This window comes from Cornus florida, unplaced genomic scaffold, assembly GCF_030987335.1.
Source record: "Cornus florida cultivar Cherokee Brave unplaced genomic scaffold, ASM3098733v1 CherokeeBrave_3.0.0_Hap2_Chr05, whole genome shotgun sequence".
NCBI classification, from domain to species: Eukaryota; Viridiplantae; Streptophyta; class Magnoliopsida; order Cornales; family Cornaceae; genus Cornus; species Cornus florida.
The window spans coordinates 116209632-116227747 of record NW_026775575.1 but is presented as its reverse complement, the minus strand read 5'-3'; the positions used below and the strand labels follow the sequence as shown (position 1 = coordinate 116227747).

At 31.3% G+C, this 18116-nt stretch overlaps 2 long non-coding RNA genes across 4 annotated transcripts; both read left to right on the top strand.

Moving 5' to 3' along the window:
* Positions 1-3987: 3987 nt before the first annotated feature.
* LOC132310504 (uncharacterized) lies at positions 3988-5174 on the top strand. Its single transcript, XR_009482612.1, has 4 exons — positions 3988-4269; positions 4377-4686; positions 4774-4893; positions 4985-5174. It is a non-coding gene; the product is annotated as an uncharacterized LOC132310504 (long non-coding RNA).
* A 115-nt stretch (positions 5175-5289) lies between these two features.
* Positions 5290-7895, top strand: LOC132308869 (uncharacterized). Of its 3 annotated transcripts, none has more exons than XR_009482491.1 (4): positions 5290-5383; positions 5717-6239; positions 6523-6600; positions 7379-7895. It is a non-coding gene; the product is annotated as an uncharacterized LOC132308869 (long non-coding RNA). The 3 variants fall into 3 exon arrangements; XR_009482492.1 differs by lacking the exon at positions 5717-6239 and having other exon boundaries at positions 7379-7518; positions 7598-7887; XR_009482493.1 differs by lacking the exon at positions 5717-6239 and having other exon boundaries at positions 5290-5401; positions 7379-7890.
* The last annotated feature ends 10221 nt before the right edge of the window (positions 7896-18116 follow it).

Sequence of the window (18116 nt, the reverse complement as noted above, 5' to 3'; positions counted from 1 at the left end):
ATATCTTATACATAAATTTTGATAATAAAAATCCCTCATTTTTTAAGTCATTTGCCCAACAAAACTTTTAAATCTCATAAAACCCCCCCCTTTTTTTTTTCTCCCCCTCCTCCAATGAGTCCCACAAAATTTTTAAGAATCAAAACTCAGAAAAAATCCCTTATTTTGTTTCAAAATTTCTTATCATATTATTGTAATTTAATAACTGCTCCCTGTTAAAAAAAAAATTTGACTTTGCCACTGCGACTGACAACATATGCAAATCAAAAGAAGAGTTATTTTTTTCCATAACAGGGACGCTACCTTCTTTCTGAAAATCATAAGAAGTTGAAGTGTTATTAACCTAGTACGGGTTCTTTAATTTCCAGAAGAGGGTTTTAATAATTTCCAGAAGAGGGTTTTAATGCGCATGTGAAATGGGAGTACTGTTCTTGTCACCAAATTGAGCCGACTATAATGTCACAACAAATATTAATGTTGCTCGTGTGCCATCACTTTTAAAAGATAGGTGTAAATGTTTTAATATGAATATATAGATATAAATATATTCATATTAAAATTAGGACATTTCTTAGGATACTCCGGTGCAATTTAAATACAGAATGTCACGTCTAAGAAGTTAGAAGTTAAAGGGGAGGAGAAATAATGCTGGTGGATTTCGAACACGGGCCAAAGACCCCAAACAATACATGCCCTACCATTGGACTGGGACTGCACAAAATATAACATATGTATTACATCAATAATACAATAACTATGCAAAAATGATACAAATACTCATATAACATATTTATTTTGAAGATACAAAAATATATTAGATAAAAAAAATGCTTTTGCATGATTCAATTACAGGATGGGGTCCATTCATGACCTTCCCTTTTTCCATTTCTGTCTCTTTTTCGGGTAAATACGCCATGAACACTAGTTTTATTTATACTTCAAGTTGATGTAAGTGATTTCAACAATCCATATCATCGACCTTGTGAGCTTATTCAAAAAGTCATGTCGTTGCTATTGTTGTCCATCACTACTTTCCTTTAGGATCAACTTTCACGAGATTTTCCAAAGTTAATATATAGACATTGAAGTGTGTGGAGCGTGTCTTATAAATAGTACATATATGGATCAGGATGGTGATCTTTTATACATCAACACATATATATATATATATATATATATATATATATATATATATTAGGGGTGGCAAAATTGGACACGACACGATAACACGGCACGAACACGACACGAGATAAAAGGGTTTGGGTTTAGTATAAATGGGTTTGGGTCGGATAAGGGTTGACACGATTAAAACACGAAAAAAATTGGGTTGGGTTCGGGTTCAACCCGCGTAACCCGTTTAATTAAACGGGTTAAACGGGTCGTGTCAACACGGATACGACCAAACCCATTTAAAATATAAAATAGTAAATTGTGAAATAAGAGAGGCTAAATTAGTAAATTTGTCTATATAGGTGTAAAATTAAAAATATGAGAAAAAAAGCACTAACCCTATCGCATTATCGCATACGGCATATTCCATCTTCTTGTTTCTATCGACAGAGAGCAAAAGGCGATTAAGAAGTACGAACCCTAGCTTTGAGCCTTTGATCTTCTTCGATTCCTCATGTGATTTCTTCCTTCTATCGAGTTCTAACACAAAGTCGACAAAGGTACAGATCATTCGATTTTAGTACCTATTTCATTTCTTATCTCTTATATTCATTATTCACTATTTCCATTTTTTTGTTTCTGCCGACAGAGAGCAAAAGGCGATTACGAACCCTAGCTTTGATCGTCTTCGATTCCTCATGTGGCAGTTTTACAAGCAGCATACTGAAATATAGTTTTTATCACTACGAACTTGATATTCCGAGGTTCTTTTTAGCAAATATGGTTAGTGTTAGTGCTTTATTTATTTGTGTGTTGTGTTGATTGGTTCATTGGTGTTTCTTCTGAGATTTGACAGAAGATGGTCAAAGGGAGAGTAATCAAATCTTTGCTTAGGCTCAAAATCTAATGAATGTTTCAGACACTATCTCTATATTTTCAATTGATGCCGGTTCTATTTTTAGTATATAAGAATATAAGATTTGGGCTATACAGATAAATTTCTTTGATCATCTTTACCTTTCTTCCCAGAAAGACAAAGCTGGACCACACCATCTATAAGTCATATATATATATATATATATATGTCTCTGTGTATTTCTAATTTTCTATGTAAGCACACACATATATGTATGTCAGTGTATTTCTTGTTCTTTTTTAGTTTCTTTTATGCTTGGATTAAATCGTTTAGAAATATTGTATATTCTTTACTGAAATATAAATTCCACAAATATTTTTGAGTTAAATAATTTCTTAGACATTTACACACACTTATATTTTATTTTTTGCGAAAAAAAATTTTGAAATACTTTTTGTTGAAACAAAAGAAAATTTCTATGTTATAATTATTTTGTATTAAACTCTAGAGATTATTACAGAAAAAAGAATTTGGGTGTATTAGAAATTAGAACAATAACTAATCTTTTCTTAAAATAAGAAATATATATTAAATTAACTTAGTAAATTATTTTTGTATTCTATTATCTTATCTTTTTACTTTTCTTTTATTTCGGTGCAAACTTGTAGATGGATGCTGCTACTGATATTCAAATAAACCTTGAAGATGTTGAAGAAAGTGGCGATGAAGTTGAAGAGCTACAAGGAGATGAGGAAGCTTTCAAACCAAAAAAAGCTGTAAAACGAAAAAGAAAATTCACCTCTGCCGTTTGGAAATATTTTAAGATGCGTCATCTTGCTAAAGACAAGAAGCCAAGATGCGAGTGCAACAAATGCGGGACGGTTTATTTGTGTAGTTCCAAGTATGGAACTGGGAATATGAAGCGGCATATTGATAATTGTATCAGAAAGAACACACGTGATGTAGGTCAGCTTCTTTTATCTCAAGTGCATTCATCAAAATTTGATCCTGAAAAGTTTCGTGAATTATTGACTGCTGCTATTATAATGCATGAGCTACCTTTTCAATTTGTTGAGTATGAGGGCATTAGAGCAGTATGTCGATATTTATGTGAGGATTTTCAACCTATTAGTAGGAATACTGCTAAGGCTGATATCTTGAAAATGTATAAAACTGAAAAGGGTAGGCTTCGACACTTGTTAGGATCAGTGCAGGGTAGGATTTGTTTGACATCTGATTTATGGACTTCTTTAACTACTGATGGGTACTTGTGCCTGACTGCACATTTTATTGATGATGATTGGCAATTACAGAAAAGAATCTTGAACTTTTGCTACATGCCATCACCACATAATGGGGTTACCATAAATGAAAAAATTTACACATTGTTAACCGAATGGGGGATTGAGAAAAAACTATTTTCAATCACTTTGGACAATGCTTCTTCAAATACTTCATTTGTTGACATGTTGAAGTGTCAATTAAATTTAAATGATGCATTGTTGAGTGATGGTAATTATTTTCATATTCGGTGTTGTGCTCATATTTTGAATTTGATTGTGCAAGATGGTTTAAAAGAAATTGATGAATCTGTCATTAAGATTCGTGAAAGTGTTAAGTGTGTTAAAGGTTCTCCGGGGAGAAAACAAAAATTTTTGGAATGCATTTCTCATGTGTCTTTGGATTCTAAAAAAGGTTTGAGGCAAGATGTTTCTACAAGATGGAACTCAACATTTATTATGCTTGAGTGTGCCATTTATTATCGTCGTGCATTTTGTCACATGGCATTAAGTGACTCAAATTATAAGCATTGTCCATCTAAAGATGAGTGGAGCAAAGTGGAGAAGATTTGCAATTTCTTAAGAGAATTTTATAATGTCACCAAAGTCTTTTCTAGAACAAAATATGCTACAGCAAATTTGTACTTCCCTGCTGTGTTTTTAGTTCAACGAAAATTGCTAACTGAAAAGGAGAGTTTGGATGAGTTCTTGTCTAGCATGGCCACTAAAATGTATTCGAAATTCTTTAAATATTGGTCAGAATTTAGCATGATCCTTGCTATTGCTGTGATTTTAGACCCTCGTTTCAAGCTTTATTTTGTGGCTTTTAGTTACACTAAGATTTATGGGTATGATTCTAGAGAGATCAAAAAGGTCCGTGATAACTTGTTTAGTCTCTTTAATGAGTATTTGCATGATTCTCCTTCTCCTATGAGCACAAAAGCCATTTCACAAACAGTTGGAAGTTGTTCTTATGAAAGAGAAGAAGCACTTTGGACAAAAGAGAGTAGAGATATCATGCAGGTAATTTGATATTTTATTTTTTCATTTACGTATTTTAACTAGTTTTACTTTATTCTTGTAAAATATTTATTTGAGTACTTGCTTTTACTTATTTATTTTTTATATAGGAATTTGATAGTTTTGAAAGTGATGAATTTGCTAGTGCTTAAAAATCATAATTAGAATTGTATTTGGATGAGCCAAAGGTTGATAGGAAAGTAGACCTTGATGTGCTTGTATATTGGAAGGCCAACCAGTTCAGGTATCCAGTACTTTCTCGTATGGCTCGAGATGTATTAAGCATTCCAGTGTCTACGGTTGCTTCCGAGCCTGCTTTTAGTGTTGGTGGTTGAATTCTTGATCAATTCCGTAGTTGTCTTAAACCTGAGAATGTGGAGGCTTTGGTTTGCACAAGAGATTGGTTATTTAATATAAAAGGTAATCAATTCAAATTTCTATTAATTAAATTAAATTTACTTTCATTGGTATTTATATTAATTTTTCTTTTGGTGTTTTTAAATGAAGAGAGCATGCAACTTCAATTGGATGACCTTGTTGTGGAGTTTGATGATTTGACCATGAGTAATAAAGAGGGCGTTCCTTCAGCACAATGTTTAAACACTTGTGCTGATATGGTTCAATAAGGTATTAATGATGTTATAACTCAATTTATTATTAATATTTTAGCAAATAAATTGTAATACTGATATAACTTGTGCTTTTTTTTTTTTTTCAGCTCTCTATTTGGTGAAACTTTTTTTGTGCTACTACTATTTTGGAAGTTATCTTTTGATCATGCCTTCTTCATTGAAGCCAGTGAATATCCTTTTTGGTGGTTTTGGTTAACAAAGAGCATATGCTTGGAAGTGATCCTTTTGTTAGTAATCTGCATATGACAAAGAACAATATGATTCTACTGAACTACGCTCTTTTTTGGAGGTTGACATGACTGTATAATTTTATATTTCAAGATTTTCTATGTTCTAATCCATATAATTTTATATTCAAATCATTACCAAATGCTGGCTTATTTGATTTGCAGGGTCTTGGTGCATTGATTTATGCTGGAACTGGAATAGTGGAAGGAAGTAATTTATCTGGAGAGTGGCAGGAACTAGAACTAAAGACTTCTCAGGTTTATATACATACCTATGTATGTTTTTTTTTTCCCCTTGTTTTGGGAAAGGAGGGGAAGGGGGTTGTTATAGGGGGTTTATATGCATACAAGCTTCTTTGTGTTGGAGACTTGGAGTGAATCAATGATTGATCATTTCACATCATTCAAAAGTACATTTGAGGAATAATAATAGGAACTAAAGTCATTTTGTTTTCTTTCTTCTTCTTTTTTTTTTTTCTTTGTTCAAGATTTTCTTTGTTCTAATCCTTGGAATTTCAAGATTTTCTTTGTTCTAATCCATATAATTTTATATTCATATCATTACCAAATGCTGGCTTATTTAATTCGCAGGGTCTTGGTGCATTGATTTATGCTGGAACTGGAATAGTGGAAGGAAGTAATTCATCTGAAGAGTGGGAGGAAATGGAACTAAAAACATCTCAAGTTTATATACATACCTGTGTATGTTTTTTTTCCCCTTGTTTTGGGAAATGAGGGGAAGGGGGTTTTTATGGGGGGTTTATATGCATACAAGCTTCTTTGTGTTGGAGACTTGGAGTGAATCAAGGATTGATCATTTCACATAATTCAAAAGTACATTTGAGGAATAATAATAGGAACTAAAGTCATTTTGTTTTCTTTCTTCTTCTGTTTTTTTCTTTGTTCAAGATTTTCAAGATTTTCTTTGTTCTAATTCTTAGAATTTCAAGATTTTCTTTGTTCTAATCCATATAATTTTATATTCACATCATTACCAAATACTGGCTTTTTTTATTCGCAGGGTCTTGGTGCATTGATTTATGCTGGAACTGGAATAGTAGAAGGAAGTAATTCATCTGGAGAGTGGGAGGAATTGGAACTAAAGACATCTCAGGTTTATATACATACCTGTGTATGTTTTTTTTTCCTCTTGTTTTGGGAAAGGAGGGGAAGGGGGTTGTTAGGGGGGGTTTATATGCATACAAGCTTCTTTGTGTTGGAGACTTGGAGTGAATCAAGGATTGATCATTTCACATCATTCAAAAGTACATTTGAGGAATAATAATAGGAACTAAAGTCATTTTGTTTTCTTTCTTCTTCTTCTTCTTCTTTTTTTTTTTGTTTTTTTTCCCTTTCTTTATTTTATTTTTTTGTCATGTGTGTCACTTATGATGCAGTTTACCAAATTGATGAAACTAGAGGTGCCTCTCTATTGATACTAAGAAACAGTGACTCGAGGACTACGAACTGTGAAGGTTAGGGGTTCTGACATAAAAATTACATCTTGGAGCATCTTTTCGAAAATCGTATTGTTTTTTCCTGTTAGATGGTTTCTTGCAGAAATAACTTTGAACGTTGAGAGTTTCACCGATCACATAACTACACTGTAATTTTTATCATTTTTGTACACATAAATCAAGCATTGTAAACGTATTTTCCCTTGAGCATATCATGTCATCGTGTTTGAGCTAAATGATTCTCTTTGATTGGTAGCAGTCTGGGTTCACCAGTTTGGTCTCCAATTCAGTTTATTCTTTTATATTTTCAGTCAAGTCCTTATCTATTTTTTATAACATCTATACTAGACAATTTACTTCAACTTAGGACGACAATTGGCTAATCTGTCCGGTAATCTCATGGAATTTTCATCTCACCATGTGAATTTTCAACTTCAACTCTTTTGTGATCTGCCATATGCCCAAACTTGAGGTGTCCATTTTTAGAAAGGAATATGGATACAAATATATCCATATTTTATCATGCCAACTGCAAAATGAGCTGAAATCTGCTGCAAGTTGAACCTATTACAGACCCTTACGGTCCTTCAATCATTGATGAGAATTTGGGGATTTGGGTTTGGTCAGCACCACATATTAGTCAATTGTGGGAATATATTAGTTAATTGTGGGAATATATCTATATGTAAGCCAATTTATCTTGGAAAATACTCTTTTAAGTCTTAGCTATGTCATCTAACATATATATGGTTTTTTTTTTTACTTGACGTTTTTTTAGTTTTATCATTTTATATAGATTAGAGGTAAAAAGACTCAGAACTACATACTACAGTGGGGGTGAAAGCTTTTGACAAGCTTGGAGATGGAATGTCATGATTTTTGTTTGGTGATAGGCTCGGAGAATGAAATAGCCTTCTTCATTGAAGCCAGTGAATGGTATGTTTAATACTTTGCTCATGTGCTCATATGGTTTTTTTTTTTACTTGATTTTTATTAGTTTTATCTTTTTATATAGATTAGAGGTAAAAAGACTAGGAACTACATACTACAGTGGAGGTGAAAGCTTTTGACAAGCTTGGAGATGGAATGTCATGATCTTTGTTTAGTGACAGTCTCGGAGAATGAAATAGCCAGTGACAAGCTTCCAGTTCCAGAGCATGACCACTTTTCTTTTTTCTTGAATGAATGGGACTTTGTGGATTTAAGTTATATATATATATATATGTTGGATGATTTGCTGAAACAATTTGGGTTGAAAAGATATGTAACTGATATTATATTGTTTCTATTTATTTTGATGCCTTAGATAAACATAAATGGGATGAAAAAAAAAAAAAAAACAAACAAACAAACAAACAAAGAAACAAACTTAACCTGATTTATTTGATAAATGGGTTAAATGGGTTAAATGGGTCGTGTCGTGTTGAATTCAACATGACACGACCCAATTATTACATGAGTCGTGTCGTGTTGAACCCAATAAAACACGACCCAATTATTAAACGGGTTACATGGGTCGTGTCGTGTTACCCGTTTAATAATTGGGTCGTGTTCGTGTTTATCCAACTCGACACGAAAATTAAATGGGTCGTGTTCGTGTCGACCTATTTGTTATAATACCCATGTCTCGACACGACACGAATACGACCCATGAACACGAATTGCCACCCCTAATATATATATATCACGTCGCTTGGATGCACATGAAAACACCTAAATATTTCCGACTCAAAACTCATTGTAACATTTTTTTATGTAATAGTGTTGCGTAATGTAATGGTGTACGTGTGAAGTTGCATGTGTTCATTCTCAATTTATTGTATTTTAAAAAATTAAAAAAATTTAAAAAAATTTAGAATATTAAGTGAGTGTGCATACATGCGCGTACGCTCGTCAATATTCATGTATACATATATATACTAGTAAAAGGTACGTGCGATGCACGCGATGAATGTTTTCTAACTTATATAATTTATATTTTTATATATTTTTTAATCGTTTATTGTTTATATATATAATTATTTATATTTTTATCTAATGAACAATTTATTAATGTTTGTCAATCATTGAACACTGTTAGGGTTGCAAGTGTTCCAATATGTTCCATACTTAGCTCTGTTGTGTTGCATCGAGGACAATATAAAATTTAGTACTACAATTGATCTTAGCCAAAAAAGAGAAAGGTGTAATTTTTATTTCTTTAGGTCTATAGTTTTATAAGAGGCTTTCATGTAATCTTTTTTACTTAATACTAATGTGGGACAAGAAAAATGAATTTTATTAGGTAATTTGTAATTTTAATTAAACTTTTTAAATAATTATTAAGTAATTTTTTGTTTATAAAACTCTTTTTTTATATTAATAAATAAGATCAAGAAAGGTTAACTAAAAGGTCGATTAAAAAAAATTTAGTACTTGATCTTAGCCAAAAGGCTAAGAAAGGTGTGATTATTATTTCTTTAGGCCTATAATTTTATAAGGACTTTCATGTAATCCTTTTTACTTAAAACCAATGTGGGACAAGAAAAATGAATTTTATTAGGTAATGTGTAATTTGAATTAAACTCTTTAAATTAATTTTTATAAATTTTATTAGGTAATTTGTAATTTGAATTAAACTCTTTAAATAATTTTTAGGCAATTTTTTGTTTATAAAAACTCTTTTTTATATTAATAAATAAATACTGAAAGCTAAAAGGCTGAGAAAGTAATACTACACCTTATCTTAGCCAAAAGACCAAGAAAGGTTAGCCAAAAGGCCGATCCAAAAAAATTTAATACTACACTTGATCTTAACCAAAAGGTCAAGAAAGGTGTGATTATTATTTCTTTAGGTTTATAGTTTTATAAGAAGCTTCCATATAATCCTTTTTACTTAAAACCAATGTGGGACAAGAAAAATAAATTTTATTAGGTAATTTGTAATTTGAATTAAACTCTTTAAATTAATTTTTATAAATTTTATTAGGTAATTTGTAATTTCAATTAAATACTGAAATACTGAAACTCTTTGTACAAAGGCCGAGAAAATAGTATTACATTTGATCTAAGGCAAAAAAGACCAAGAAAGGTTAGCCAAAACGTCGACCCAAAAAAATTTAGTATTACACTTGATCTTAAGCCAAAAGGGTGAAAAAGGTTAGCCTAAAATGTGAGAAATGTGTGATTATTATTTTTTTAGGTCTATAGTTGAGCCTTTTATGTAATCCTTTTTACTTAAAATCAATGTGGGGCAAGAAAAATGAAAAAATATCCAATAATCAATCACATCCATCCATAGACCACCTGGGTGTAAGTGTCCTTGATCCACCTAAAGCTCGTCCTCAGAGAACCCTTCATCTTATAGGACCTCTTGTAAATTCTTATTTTGCTGTTTTTTTATACAAAGCTTACCCATTCAAGCTGCAACTAAATAAAAAATAAAAAGATTGAAGTCATTGGTTCCAATTTGCTAATATGCAAAGTTAACTCTACTAAAATTGTAATGTTAACATTTTTTCTACCAAAATAATATGGTAATCAAGGAGTAGTAGAAAATAAATAAATAGTTGTATGTAGCTTTGACTTCTAAATCTTCCCTTGGATTGAGGTAACACAGCAAACTAAACTAATTATTGGGAATTCTAATCGAAAGCTAAAATTAAAATATAGACCGCAATTTTTGAACAAAATTTGCGAAAATAAGCCCTATGCACCTAACATGTATAAGATGCACTTAGTTGCTGTGCGCTCGTCATGCACAGTTTTAATTTTTAAAGATAATGTCTGCGTGTCCATGCTTTAAAGATTGTTACAGATGAAAAATTCTTATACTGGTATCCTTTGATTTAATAAAAGGCCAACTCAAAAAATTTAGTCTACTATACTTGATCTTAGCCAGATGACCGAGAAATGTGTGATTATTATTTCTTTAGGTCTATAGTTTTATAAGAGGTTTCCATATAATCCTTTTTTACTTAAAACCAATGTGGGACAAGAAAAATGAATTTTATTGGGTAATTTGTAATTTGAATTAAACTCTCTAAATTAATTTTTTATAAATTTTATTAGGTAATTTATAATTTGAATTAAACTCTTTAAATAATTTTTAGGTAATTTTTTGTTTATAAAAAATTCTTTTTTTATATTAACAAATAAATACCAAAATACTGAAGCATTGAAACTCTTGTACAAATTTTATTAGGTAATTTTAATTTGAATTAACCCTCTTAAAATAATTTTTAGGTAATTTTTTGTTTATAAAGACTCTTTTTTTATATTAATAAAAAAATATTTGATCTTAGCCAAAAGGCCAGACTTATAACTATGGCTATTATGTTCCTTGTCTATGATCATCTCAGCATTTTAATATGTTTCATAACCTTTTCTTTTAGCTCCATTTTAATTTTTGTAGTTCTTAATTTCTTTAATTTCATTTGTTATATTTTTCCTGAGATTAACATCATTTTGCTCGTGTCACTACTGTTCAATGAGGACCTGTATTGTCATGATTTTAAAGTTTATATTGTCACATGTTTGAAGTGTTTACATATATGAAGCATTTGTGGTACTTAGCCGGCCTATTTTTAAAAAATAACATAGCCAAAAGGCCAAGAAAATTTAGTCAAAAGGTTGAAAAAGTAGTACTACACTTGATCTTAGCCAAAAGGCCGAAAAAGTAATACTATACTTGATCTTAGCCAAAAAGACTAAGAAAGGTTAGCCAAAAGGTCGAGAAAGTAGTACAACACATACACTTGATTTTAGCCAAAAGACCAAAAAAGGTTAGCCAAAAGGTCGACCCATAAAAATTTAATATTACACCTCATCTTCGCCAAAAGGTCAAGAAAGGTTAGTCAAAAGGCTAAGAAATGTGTGATTATTATTTCTTTAGTTCTATAATTTTATAAGAGGTTTTTATGTAATCCTTTTTACTTAAAACCAACGTAGGACAAGAAAGATGAATTTATTAGGTAATTTGTAATTTGAATTAAATTATTTAAATTAATTTTTATAAATTTTATTAAGTAATTTGTAATTTAAATTAAACTCTTTAAATAATTTTTAGGTTTCTTTAGGTCTATAGTTTTATAAGAAGTTTTTATGTAATCCTTTTTACTTAAAACCAATGTGGAACAAGAAAGATGAATTTATTAGGTAATTTGTAATTTGAATTAAACTATTTAAATTAATTTTTATAAATTTTATTAGGTAATTTTTAATTTAAATTAAACTCTTTAAATAATTTTTAGGTAATTTTTTGTTTATAAAAACTCTTTTTTTTATATTAATAAATAAATATTGAAATACTGAAACACCTGAAACTTTTTGCACATTTAATAATAGTATAGATATAGATATCACGTCGTTTGGATGCACATGAAAACACCTAATTATTTCCGACTCAAAACACATTGTAACATTTTTTATGTAATAGTGTTGCGTAATGTAATGGTGTACGTGTGGAGTTGCATGTGTTCATTCTCAATGTATTGTATTTTGAAAAATATTTTTTTTTAAAAAATTAGAATATCAAGCGAGTGTGCATACATGCGCGTACGCTCGTCAATATTCATGTATTATTTTTAAAAAGAATTATTCATCATCGTCATCTTTTAACTTTGTTCCGTAAATGAAGTCGGTTACACAAATTCCTCTCAGCGGTATATAGTCATGGCACGATTTTATTCAGGGAGATGGCATTAACAGCCCTGTGCAACGTCAACTTCTAAATTAAAGAGTGCATGCATGCCTTCAAATAAATCATCCAGCGCAAACTCAGCTGGTTCTTCAGTAGTCTATTGAATTCAGTGTGTTGGCAACAATTGAAGCTCCTCCATACACATTTATTTCTTGATGTTTGGTCTCTTCATTACCCTTAATTAAGCTTGCCTAAACTGCCCTTACTGTTGGAGCTTTTCAACTTTATTTTTATCCCACACCCTTTATCGGTGTTTGTTAGTAATTATATAAAAGATGTGTAATTATTCGTAAATCGATCACATGTATCATTTAAACATGGGTGTTTTTTCCTTTGAAAGTCGAGTTCAAAACATCCGAATTTAGCTACTGAGACGTGAAGAATCATATATAATATATATATACACACACACACACATACGCCATCACGGTTGATGTCTTACCTTAGCCCAAATAGAAGTCAGTCAAACATTTAACATTAGTTATATGATTATACCGTGCACTCTGGATAAATATTTTGAACTCTTGATGTACAAAATGAAACCCATTAGAATCTTCCTTGAACATTATATGAACTTGACTTTAATATAGATCGAGTTTGTGAAATGCAGCAATTCAAGAAGCTTATTGCAAAACAACATTTGTGCAGAGAGTGAAATTATAATTAATAATATTATATCCACAGGTAGGATAGAGGTTGACTATGTAGAATCCCAAATAAAGGTAGTTTCAAAATGTGAAGAGGTCACAACTACACATTGGATTCTTCCTAGAGGACCAATTTAGAATCCAGCCTCATAGTTGGCCTACCATTTCCACACACACACACACACACACACGTATATATATGTTTATATAGATATAATTAAAATAATCTTTGACATATGTGCGATTCTTATTCACTGCATAATTTGTATGATGGCCACCTAACTCATTTCTGTCTTGCAACGACACAGAATCCAATGAGGAGTTAGAATATTGATTCAGCAACTCCTGAAAACATTTGATAGAATATAGAATTTTAAAAAAAAAGTCCTACTTTTGCAAGATAACCTTATAAATATGAACTCTTTTATTTATTTAGTGTCTCATCCTTTTTGAATTAACATCACAATTATGTCACCATCATTAGCCAAACATAGAATATTTTACTTCTTCGAACGAATAAAAATTATATACGCACTACATAATACATAGAATTTCATAGGAGTTTTTACTATAACCCTTGTTAACAATTTTCTAAAATCAAATTTCTTATTTCCTTTTCACCAAATAATCAAAATATATCCTTTCTACCTGAGGGTGTCCAAAATAAAGTTAAATCTAAAATAAAAATCTTAGTGAAAAAACTCAATAAATGTATTGGGATGTTGTCAAGAACTTGAATTTAAAGTTATAAAATTAATTATTATAGTCTCTTTTGACTATTGAATTACTTTTTTTTTTTTTTTTTGGGGTGACGTAGTAAAGAGTATTGGAAAACAGGGTTCATTTCTATCAATAGAAGTAAAACGCTAAAGGTTAAAAATGGGAGGTTGGAGATGTTTTAACTTTTAAGAGCTCCGCAGAATAATTTGCAGGCTTTTGCAGCAGTGTTCAAAAGCAAGCTAGCATGACAAAACAATAAGAATTGAAACACCACAACATACATCCCAACTACTTTTTCAAAAGCAAAAGCAGTTTTTTTTAGTTTTGTACTGGATTGCTGTTAAGGAAGCAGTAAGTAATGAAGTAGACATTTGGGTTCCATACTCTTTCTTGTCCATATTTAAATGAGTTTTAGATTGAACAATTTAAGAAGTATAGTTAAAATTCAGATTTAATCAATATGCTAATTAATATGCATATTGATTTGAGTTTAATTAATATGCTAATTTATTTGAGTCCTATATGCATATATTTTATAAAAAAAAAAAAAAAAAAAAATTGATGGAGAGAATTATTCAAAATGAAAAACTATTAAGGTTGATAAATAAACAATAAACAAGTTTGAATTTATAGAGTAAAAATAACTCTTATCTCTAAAAATTCAGCTATTTAAAATTATTTAATCTGCTTCCTATAAAATAAAATAAAAAAATGCAATTTCAGGACAATAAAACGATAAAACTTGGTAAAGAATAGCGAATGTCACAACTTATAAGTAAGAAAATATTAATGGCCCGTTTTCGATCAAGAATAGATCTTTTCGGTTTGTGTCAGCCCATCCATTTGGCATGGTCCAAACCGTCTTTATAGTCAATGACAACCAAATCTACTGTAGTAAAAAGTCTAACTAGTTACTCAAGGATTATGACAGAATGTCAAAATTCAACTCAATTGTCAATCTTCTATTTGAACTCAAATCTCTTCATTTATTCATCCAAAATGTTTTTTTAAAAAAAGAGGTATTTTCATATATCACCCGCAACCTTTTTGATTTATTAAAGGAAAAGTCATTCACTTCTGCTTTTACAAATGAGCTAATACTCCTCATCATAAAAATCTCATTTCTTGTGCAATGCACGTTATATCGTGATACTCACTTGTGCAGGGCTGATGAGTTTGTACTGGGCCCTTTTCAGCCCAAATCGAAGGCCCAAAACCATGAATTTAATTGGATTGAGATTGATGGATGACTGTGTTGGTTGGGTTTGGGTTGAGCCAGGCATCCAAATCCAAAATAAATTGGATCGTGATTGATAATTATATTTGCCCACTTCACCTAACGTCCAAGCTAAATTCTGAATCTCTGACCACTGTTTCTATACACAAATACAATAATAGAGGGGATAATTGTCACTATTTGGGTTGTTTGGGAAATTGACCGAATGGATATTAAATCAAAATAAATAAAAGAATAAAATAGAACAACTAAATATTTTTGCGCGTTTTGGCAACTGGCACCGTAATCAACCCGTGAAAAAAAAAAAAAAAAAAAAAAGCATTCTGACCTTCTTACACAAGATTATCATAACTGACTTTATATTTAAAAATTATTGGGATAATTTCACTCACACCCCTTAAGGTTTAGCCAAATATCACTCTTAAACATCTTTCAAAAAAATTATCACTTAGGTCCATTTTTATTTTTTCGTTAAAACATCCGTTAAAAATATGAAAAAAGTCAACTTTACCCCTAATTTTTTAATCTTATTTATTTCAAAATATCAAGCTACTTAAATGACCATTATACCCCATATATATATATATATATATATATATATATATAAAACCATCCGGTTAGGCACAGAGATGACGGCAAAGGGAGATCGGTTGGGCACTGCAGCGATGGCCGAAGCAAAGAGTGCGGGAGGGTCACCAGACGATGGTGGTTTGGGGGGAAGGAAGACACCTAACTAGAGGTTGCTGCGCAGTCAACTGTGGGTCGCTGTCGTGCGTCGTGGGTAACAATCTTCTCGCCGGCGGTTTACGTGGCCGTCGTGTGTGGATTGTCGATGTAGGACGGCGAGTCGTGTTTTCCTACGGCCACGGTTTGTTGGGTCACTATTTTGTGCCAATTCCGGGTGCTATTTTCTTCTCCGGCGTAGTCGACACCATCTTGTGCAGACTATGGTTGTGAGTTGCAATCACAGGTAGGTTGGGTTGCTTGGGGTTGCCAATTGGGTGGGAGAGAGGGGTGGTTGTGGTTGTTGACACTAGGTTCTGGGTTTTCGACCTTAAGTTCACATACCTCAATTGTTGGGAAACGTGCAAGTTTTAAAAACTTTTCAAGGGATTTTGATTCATAGATCTTGATTCATCACATAGAGACAAGTTTTATGCAAAAATAAAAATATGATGTATTATTCAATTAATGGATTGAATACTTATATCAAAAGTCTGAGTAAACCTTTAAATCTTTCCTCTAAAGTGAATGTTCTCACTTATTGTAAATCCCTTAGCAAGATGCCTTCTCCTTGGATCTCAATCTCCTTGGTAATTATTTTGCCTTTAGGAATCACTCATAAGCCTCCATGAATAACCTTGAAAAACTAGGCTTGTGGGAGCCTCCATTAGATGAGAACATAAACCCTAATTTTCTAGAGAGATAATATATATTTCTTTTTCCTTCTACTAAAAATCACCCCCAAAATATACATAGACCATGTATATTTATAGGTAACATAAAGGTAAAGAAAAGGAAACAACTAATCCTTCTCAATCTCTAATTCGCATGTCTCAAATCTAATATGATTCCAATATCAAGTTGGGTTATGAGTGAGAATCCATTGGGCCTATTATTTTATTGGCTACAATGAATTAATAATTGGCCCGGTCCATGGACCTAATTCAATTAATTCATAAATTAATTTCTACTCCACTAAAAGAAATTAATTGAACTCCAATTAAATAATAAACAACCTCTAAGTCAATATTGCACTTTGACCCCTATATGCATAATTAGTTATCGGATAAATAAAGCCATCAATCCGACTACTTAATTAATATATTTATTTTGGTATCTTTGATTATTTCTGGCTTGATCACAATAAAACATTTGTTTGACAAAAATAATAATTTAAATAAATAAATATATAATAAATCATTTTGTCTAAAAACACACGAAGGCCTTCGAATCTACTTTGTGATTAACCATAATCAATACAAAATAAATACAAGTAGCAATGATGCAAATATTGAAAACATAACCCTCTAACTATTAATCACATAACTACCCAAAGTGTCGGCCTAAGGATTCCGAAGAATCCGCCAAACAAATCAAAGTAATTATTAATTAATAAAAGAGTCTATAATTTTCTCATGCTTAAGAGTCAAATGCCATGACGGTGATAGGAAGCAATTGCATACGACAGCTCTCGCAATATATTTCAATCTAACGCGGATCCAGTTCAAATCTTAATTAATTATGAGTCCATCCATAATTACCGACTATGAACCATTTATGATTACTATTTATATATCATGCATTAATTGCCATCACATGTATATATATAAATATCTCTTATAATCAAATGGACACTATCAATTCTATAATGAATTAAAATATAATACATTGAATTCACCAATTGTATAAAACATAAATATTTAATCCAAACATATATCACTTTAATCCAAACAGGAATTTGCTATGCCAGGACATATAAATCCCAACAATGACATTGTCGCAATGCAATTTTTCTTCGTTTTCTGTTCAAATCACACCTCTACTTTGGTTTTTTAGTTCACATCTAATCTTGGTTTCTCTTTTTGATTCTATCAGTTTGTTGACCGGTGGTAGCATGGCGTTGTCTGAGAGCGAGGGCTCCACTCACAACCACCTGAATTTTGACTTGAACTTGCTGAAATTCCATCTGGGTTTGATTGTTGATTGTGATAAAGAAAGTCGACTTTCTGGTAACCAAGATGTGGAGAGTCTCTGTCACTTGGAAACAAGTTTCTCATTTAGTGACTTTGTTTTTTGTTTTTTTTGTTTTTTTTTTTGGGTAAATTTTTATTTTCAATTCTCTATCTCTTTATTACAATCATAAAACAAGATTCTATTGGCATTCCATGCCAAAGCTCTTTCACAACTGTCTGACAAAACACCCCAATGACATTTTGTACTAATGACTTTCTGAATGTAATTGCAAGGATACTAAAATGGGTTTTGTTGAATAAGTAATTGGAAAAGATTAATCATGCTAATTACTCCATCACTAAACTAAGAGCAGCGAGTTGCAATCACAGGTAGGTTGGGTTGCTTGGGGTTGCCGATTGGGTTATTTGGGGTTGTCAACTTTGGTTGCTTGGGTCGGTGGGACGGCAAATGGTGATGGGCGTGGCTTTAGGAGTTCCATGGTATTTACAATAATGTGTATAATTTTTTTAGCAGTGTTGTAGTGTTGTAAACTTAAAAATAAGGGATATATGAG